The following is an 8,800-nucleotide window of genomic DNA, read 5'->3' on the forward strand; positions in this document are numbered from 1 at the left end:
GCCATTCTAGCGTGGTATAGAAAGCGTGCAGGAAGACTCAGCTTGATTTGTGCCCAGTTCTCATTTAAATTCATCTAGCTAAGCTGCCTGACTCGGATTGGCTAACAGCTATCCAATGAGAGCCTGGCTATAAGTATCCTTTACCCAGCGCAACAGGGAAAGCTCATGAATAGTAATGAGCTCAGGCAACATGACGTCAGACTGACCAGTTTTTTTAATTGGCCCGTCCTCCAACCTGGAGATATAAGATTGGTCTCTAATAGCAGTGAGCTGTGCTTAGGGGCCGTCTATAAACTACAACACCGACACAAAAATATCTACCAATTTAATGATTAAATAAGGTTGTGTTTCCAAACTTATTTTTTAACAGTAAGTGCTGTAGTACAACTAGGAGGACACAAGTTATAATTGAGGTAAGTGTGGAGACACTGCCTTATTTAATCATTAAATTAATAGATATTTTGTTTATAGACGGTCCCTAAGCACCTCAGGCTGCTACTAGAAACCAATCTTATTTCTCCAGGCTGGAGGATGGCTCGTTTTGATAAAAATGTGTTTGTATCTCATTTTTAACCTTACTACGTTAGGAAAGATCAAAGTCATTTGTGATTTAATATAGTTTTGCTGTAGAGTTATTGATCCCAGAAGTTTAAATCTGTGAATATCTTTCTAACTTTGCTCACGTTTATTAAACCAAGAGCACGGATTATGAATTTGTGCATACAGTTTATGAAACCGAGGGTACAGATTTTTATTCTGTGCGCACAGTTTAGTTTTTTATTTCTCAGCTGACCCCAGGGGGGCTCCGTTGGTAGCCAACTGGAAGTCATCATCCTATGTTGCCAGGTTCCTCATTGTAAGAGTTTGGTAAGGGCCATCTTCACACTGCACAAAAATGCAAAACAACAAAGGGAGATGGATGGTTCGAATGCTGTTTGAATGGAAAAAAAATTGAAGATATCAATGTCTATCAGTAGGCTATAAAGTGTAGGTGGATGATTTCAATAACTGACATAACTGACTGTTGGTCCCCAAAGTAGCCATTTCCCTTCATTTTGAAGACTGACTGTATACTATGACAGTTTTCTTAAAATTAGATTTTTTAAATTGCAGTACACTGCCTTGCTGACAGTATTGACAAATTGATTCATAACCTGTAACTGGTCACAACTGGTAGACATATGTATGGGGTGAGGAGGGGTTGCAAGTAGATTAATTTTAAAGAGCCATAAATATAATCTGACACAGTGAATATCCCAACAGATAAACATATTGTTTGGATTGATCCTGGCACAACCATCCGTTAACATTTCCCCCTGTATATTGCAAGCCCAGGTTTCCCACCACCAGTCCTTAGCCACCTGGAAATATTTTGTAATGTATTTTTAAGATTTATTTTTGCAATTCTGTCCATGATTCTGTTATTCAAAAACAATTGGGATCTACATTAATGTTGCCTTCATTCTGTGACTAGCCCCAGAAAAAAAAGCCACTCGCCACCGGGCTAAACAACTTTTCTGGGGGAAACCCTGACATGCTTCCTTTGTGTTGATTCATTAGCATCCACGCTGTGTTTTTCGCATACTTGAAATACTTTTGCACAGTTTAATCCACAGTAATCAGAAGCCAGGCAATTGTAGTGTCATGACATGTCTTTGTCGACAGTGTGATTATGTGTTGAGTTGAAAACCTGCTTTGTACACATGAAAAAAGACTGTTTTTTAGCAATACATTATCAGACATGTGTTGCGCTTGTGATGACAACGTTGCGATGTCGGTGGGTCATCTCACTGGAAAGTCTAATCTGTAGTTTTGTCAATTTGTTTTCTCCGTTGTTGACAAAAGAGTGAGCGATTACGCAGGCCCGGACAGGCCTCAGTGTCTGTGGCATTCGGCACAGTGAGAATTACAAAACGCCTGTTTTCTCTCTGGGGTGAAAATCGGGAGCTAACAGCTAACTGTTTTTGTCAATAAACCCCAAGTCCCTTGGTTCTGCTTTCTGTTTTGTCCCATGATGTCGATGTCTTCAGGCAAAGCGATTGGTTGGGGAACCGTGAGAGCAAAGGTGACATCAGAGCCGGGCCTCAGTTCCCATCGAGTAGATCTAGGTCACAGCTGCGCCGGGCTATGAGTGGCTGATAACACACAACAGGGGGGGACGCAGTTAAAAGGCACATGCAAGTTTTTTTCTCATAAAGATATTCAGATGCTTTTGTTAGCAGGAGGAGCCCCCAGCCTCATTCTGAGTCCCTTGCTAACAAGTTGAGAGGAGGGGCGGCATCATGTTAGAGTATTTACAGTTCTGGCAATTCTGCAGGTTGGATTTATTAAAAGTGCATATCACTGAGTATCTGGATTGGAAGAGTTCTCCAGTTTGCACCTTGATACATTGCACAAAGTGTATCTCCATCTCTAGACCCAAACAAAGATGGCAACAGGAGGAGTTTGCAGTTATCAGCTTTTCATCTTTGTTCATGAAAACAAATGGAGGTACCTTAAGAGTCCAAATCCACCGTTACTGTAAATTAGTAGTAAATGGGATCAAGAATGGGGACATCATCTTTCAATATAGCCAACCAGCTCGCTATCTAGTTACCGTTCATGAAACAAAGCGACAGGAAAACAGTATGGATAAGATGGACGCTGCTGTACAGGTTGTTGTAAGTCCATCCATCCATCCATCCATCTTCATCCGCTTTATCCGGTATCGGGTCGCGGGGGCAGCAGCTCCAGTAGGGGACCCCAAACTTCCCTTTCCCGAGCCACATCAACCAGCTCCGACTGGGGGATCCCGAGGCGTTCCCAGGCCAGGTTGGAGATATAATCTCTCCACCTAGTCCTGGGTCTTTCCCGAGGCCTCCTCCCAGCTGGACGTGCCTGGAACACCTCCCTAGGGAGGCGCCCTTGTAAGTTGTAAGTCAACTTCTAGAAAGAACGAGTCTTAATCAGCATTTGAAAATGTTAACTGCTCCTAATCAATGTCACTGGAAATGATGTCAGAGGAAAAGAAACGTCGCTCACAACTGATTGGTCAAGGCAAATCTCACAAACTGACTCTGTAATATTTATCCCCTGGAAAACATTAAAGTCTGTACAAAATGTCAATCTTTTAAATAGTTGTTGAGATATTTCTAGACCAAAATGTACTGAATCAATGATAGCCTTTATACGGCAGGTTTGGGTCTAGATGGGACATGAACTTGGAGCTGCAATTTATACTGTGGTTTTAAAATCAACCCACATTCCCTTGAAAAACTGGAGTCTATCACTTTTCTGTGATGGACTCCAGACATCTCTGTCTATCTCAACCAAACCGATTAACGACCAAATTATGTCAAAGATGCTCAAAACCCCTCAAACAAAAGATACAAGATACAAACAGCCTGATTTGCCTGTGATCTAATACTCCCCCTGGAAATGTGCTCCCATTAATAATTACAATCAACGGTGAAATCCTAACAGAAGATCTGCAAGTCTCAGCAGAAGAGGGCTTTTATGTGCCAGGAAAGATAAGAGATTTAAGCAGATGGTTTATCTCACCTTCCACTGCTGAATGTTTCTGATTTTTGGACGATAAATCGGATTAGGAGAGTAAGAAGGAAGATAACTAAGTATTTGTTGATGAAAAAATGAAATCTCCCCCCTTCCATCTGGCACAATAAATCCTGTCTCTCTGTAAGCAACTTCCGTCCCTGTTTTGTGCAATGAGAGCCCACCCTTCGAAATCAAAGCTTATCTGTCTCCTGATGTAAACACTTACTCATAGCTTACTTCCTATCATCCGGATTCACTGTTACTAGGTTAGATATCAAGTTAAATAAAAAGGGTCTGGCTTTAGCATTGGATGAATCCCCTTTAGTAAACCTTAATAAACCTGTTTGAATTTTGCTATAAATGTAAATGAACCCTCAGATCTCAGGATCAGGAGAAGGTTTTGGACCAACTTTTGTAATTTCCTTGTTGGAGCCACTTCACCTCAACCTACTTTTCTACTTCTGCTGCAGCTGTATATTTCCTGCTTTCCTTATTCAAAACATATGGTGTGTGAATGAAATGCATTCTGGAGAGTGATGCCAATGCTGGTGTACAAGTTGGTGTCTCTTCCTTTTGCACGATGATTTTCCACAGAATGAATGTTGAACATACTTTTTTACAGGCATTGGAGACACACACACACACACACACACACACACACACAAGCCTACTTGTTACTGGGAACAATTCATTGTAGGATTTGGACTTCATGGCAGATGTGGTCTTTAAGAAAGAAAAAAAAAATAGAATATCACCACCAGACTTATCTTTTGAACAAAAACATTTGGATTAATTAAAAATAAAATGGAATTTCTTTCATGTTTTTGCCAAGTGTTAGATGAGAAGATTGATACCACTCGCATGTCTATATGCTAAAATGTGTGCATGCTAACTTAGCTTGTCAGCTTAGCTTAGGTAAGACTGAAAATAAAATCCGCTGTTTGGACTATTTCTTGATTGGGACCAGTAACTTCGTGGAGACTCTGTTGGAGATGAAGTACAAAACAAAGAGTCTATAACTAATTGTCAATAACTTCTAACTCCAGAGATCTTAAATTTTTTTAAAGCTAAAGGTTTAGAGTTTGCTTTGTAACTTGTGGCAGGTGATGCCATGTTAGTGACTCAGATGCTGAGGCAGAAGTGTTGTGGCTATGCATGCGTGTTCACGTGTAATTTCAGAGCAGACAATAGAAATCCTGGCAGGAGACTTTATGACACCGTTACAAAAATACCCTTGGGACAATTAGTCTGTCAATTTCTGCTGAGAGTGCAAGAAGCAGTTGATGAGACATACAACTCCCAAGAGAGGGAGCCTGAAGGCCTCGTGAAGGCTTCTTCACGCCGGGAACATGTGAAGGAGTTTGTGATGGTGGCAGCGATGCAGTGTGAGTGGGGGGCCACCCATTACAAGTTTGGACATATCTAGCTTCTGGTTACAGTGATGACAAGACGTGTGAGCAGCGTTGCAGGGGATCTGACTGTGGTATTCAGAAAGAAACATGTCTGTGCACGGTGCATCTCAACAGCGTCTGCAGTCTGACAACAAACCAACCACCATCACCCCCACCAGGTCACCGTGCTTTAGTTTGACAAGACCATGAAGCGAACTGCAAGAAGCCAGAGGCAGTCAGGACGTTTTCAGTGCAGGTTTAAAGGGATCGTTCAGGTCTTTTGAAGTGGGGTTGCTTGAGGTCCTTATCCATGGTCAGTGTATTAGCTACAGAAGATAGCAGTCGGCAGGCGCCTAGTTGGGAGAAGCACACAGGAGTACCCGTACTTAAGCTAAGCAATGTACTGCTGTGGACGGGGACACCCGCTAATGTTTTTTAGCCACCTTCAAAAAGGACTACCTAAAAAAAAAAATCAACATCAGTTTAAGGTTGCTTTCATACAAAAGCTGTGTTGTCTGTTTTAACCGAACCCTGGAGCGTTTTGTCAGAAAGTCTGGTTTGTTTGGCCCTTCTGACGGGAAATGGAAGCCGTTATCTATGCTATCTTTAAAGCCACCAGACTCCTTTGACAAAAACAGTAATTTTACCTCACAGAAGAAGGGAGGTCTACCACTGCCTCGATCAGTTAGTAAGTTTGCTTTATTGTGTGACTTTTGGTGAATTTTTTGAGGACCACAATGGAAATAAGTCCTGGACTTTATTGTGTGTTTTTATCCTCAACTATATTTGATGTTTTTATTTCATGTGTAAGGCATTTTTGATACAATTAAATACATCTAATCAAAACTAATCAAATCAAAGAAGCCAAACTAACCATTATAAACACCAATGTCACACAATAACACAGTCAACCTAAGTATATTCAATAATGAGTTAAGAATCTTTTGTTCACAAGTAACATCAAATTGACTCAGGAAGAAGGTTGGAAGCCCAAAAAAACTTCATTTTTTGATAAAAGCTGCTCAATATAACAAGAAAATACACCAGATATTCTAGATGGAGCTAATGATCTTGTTTGGGTTTGAACTTGAACTGTGATGTGGAATCCGCCACATCTAGGGCTTTACTAGGCTGTGGGGTCAGACAGGTCAACCAATCCATTTTGACATACGGGGGGGGGGGTTGTTCGAACCTGAAAGCTGACACACGCTCACTGATTGGGATCAGGCAGCAGACAACTGCGGTCTAAACTGTCTCGTTTGGGGACGGAGGTCGGCTTGGGACCAGGTCGAACCTGGGTCCTTAACAAAGACCACAGAGGCTGCTGAACACAAGGAACGGGTGGGGGGAAAAAATCAATACAGCATAGTATCACAATTGTTTCAGTGGCAATACTGTATCGATACACTGGTGCTAAGTATCGATCTTTAATTATATGTGTTGGTCAGTTTGTCTGCTTGACAATCCCATTTTTCAGCGATAAAACTGAAGGGAAATGAACAAACAGAGAAATGTATCTTTTTAGATATAACAGATGTCGACAAAGTTTCCTTTTGGGGACATCAATTTAAATTGGGAAAAATTAGAAGTTGGAAAAAAGGTTATGAATTGCATTATATCGCAGAATACTGCAATATGTTTAAATTTGCAATAATATTGTATCGTGGCATAAGTATTGTGATGATATCGTATCGGGAGGCGTCTGGGGATTCCCACGTCTACTAAATTGACTCATGATTTGACTGTTTGTCTTTCTGGGGGGGTCTTTAACTTTCTTGTGTCTGAAGCGGTGTACTGTTTTTTTTGGTCTCTGCGAGCGTCGTGAGTAAACCGTTACTATGGCCAAACAAACAATGAAAAGAGCGATGACTGCCAATTATGAAAAAAAACAAGTGAAGGTGAGATCCAAAAACACACCTGGTACTACCGCTCATTGCCATCAGTGCCTCCAAATAGAACGAAATGAAGATCTCAGAGATTGTTTTCCTAAAGCAGACACATTTAAAGAAAACGATATTAAAGGATATTTAATAAGCCTCAAAGAAATCCCCTCATGCAGATTTAATCAGTAATTGTATATTGTAAACTCCTCAGGTCATTAAAACCCCAGTCTTCAGTAAACAATACTGATGATGAACTCGGTGCCCTCAGCGAAAGCTACAGGCCTGTACAGGCTCACTCTCCCCAGGTAAATAAATGTGTTTTTTTTTTTTAAAGCAAACAAATAGTGACAGAATTCCATGCTAGTTGACTTCCACCAGTTTTGTTTGGGGGGGGGGGGGGGGTTGTTTACTGTTTGTTCTGTGATCCAGACCCATCAGTCACTGTGTTTCTGCAGGCAGGAGCACATTCCATGAATCCTGCTGGGTTTTGTTCCCCTTGACCTACAACAACGACGCAGAGTCCTGCAGAGCTGAGCGAGGCAGCCTCGTTCAAAACACAACAGAAACACCACTGTGACTTTACAATTTTGATTTGATATTTTATGAATCTATCGTAAATTAAGGTTTGTTTCTTCTAAGGTTATTTTTTTTAAATCTTTGGTTTAATGTAGGTATCTCCTTGTCAGGGCTGAAAAGTCTCTGTAACATTATATCTAATTCAAGTGCATTTTGCATCTTGTAAACAGGAGGTTACATTAACTTAAAACTCATTCATAAGATATTGCACTTCCGCTAAAGTCGTGTTTTCGGTTCGGTTTTTCAGCAGGATTACGGTAAAACTGCTGGCCCAGCTTCTATGAAAGTTGGTGGAAGGGGGAAGCATCTGCCAAGGAAGGACCCATTAGTTTTGGAGTGAATCTGAATCACGGGGCTGATACAAATAAATTTTCCCTTTCTTTATTTTGGGCATCTTTAGGCCTTTATTCACAGGACGGGGGGGGGGGGGGGGGGGATGACATTCAGCAAAAGGCTGCAGGTCGGAGTTGAACCCTGGCCTTCTGTGTTGAGGAGTAGACCTCTATATAATGTATGGGCTCCCGCTCTACCAACTGAGTTACCCAGGCGCCCTCACTTTTCACTTTCGTTAAAAGAGATACGGCATGGCCATGTTAGAGATAGGACCCTTCTAGTTTGGACTCGTTACCCTGAATCTTGAGGAATGTCTAATATTTGTACAATAATTTAGACCGTTGTACTATCTATGATCAATAATTCCACAGCCCTACTCAAAACAAAGTTGCAAAGGGCTTCACATGGTTGAACCAGGAACAAATAAAATAAAATAAAATCAGTTACAGCAATTGAATTAATGTAATAGAAATAAAATAACTAAAAGTAATAAAATAAAAGCAATATTGTTGAATATACGCAGTTTTCACCTGACAGGAAAGGGATGAAAAGTAACTTAAGCCGTCAGACAAATGTAGTGGAGTCTCTGACTTAGAGGGAACCAACAATGACTTGTGGATATTGCACTTAAGAAAATGATCAATATCAGCAAAACTCTTTGCATGATTCCAGTACGTAAGAGAGAAGCTGGGGTAAGAAACCTAGGATCTATCTGATGATAGAAGTAATTAGCTTCATCTCATCACATTAAATTGATAGCGTCTTTTTTCCACCGGTTGTTCACATGGACGTATAAGAAGTAATTAGTTTCATCTCTTCACAATAAATTGATAGCGTCATTTCCCACAGATTGTTATGAGTAGCAGCGGAAAAGGAAATGCACGTAACTGCAATTGTGTGATAGGAGGAATCCCCCCAACAGTAGATGTAGCACTGCAGATGTGGATTGGTTCAGTGGCCGGGTCAGATGAGAAGGCTCTACTCTCTAATTTGCGTCAGTGGAAATGAGCAGAGCCATTTCCTCAGGATCTGCTAGTGTGTATGTGTGTGTGTGTGTGTGTGTGTGTGTGTGTGTGTGTGTGT

General features: G+C 41.1%; 1 protein-coding gene across 1 annotated transcript in view; it reads left to right on the forward strand.

Moving 5' to 3' along the window:
• mmp11a (matrix metallopeptidase 11a) overlaps positions 1-8,800 on the forward strand; it is a 25,978-nt gene that overhangs the window by 2,247 nt on the left and 14,931 nt on the right. The gene's annotated exons all lie outside the window — the stretch shown is intronic.

The sequence above is a fragment of the Etheostoma spectabile genome, chromosome 5, assembly GCF_008692095.1.
Source record: "Etheostoma spectabile isolate EspeVRDwgs_2016 chromosome 5, UIUC_Espe_1.0, whole genome shotgun sequence".
In the NCBI taxonomy this organism is placed as follows: Eukaryota; Metazoa; Chordata; class Actinopteri; order Perciformes; family Percidae; genus Etheostoma; species Etheostoma spectabile.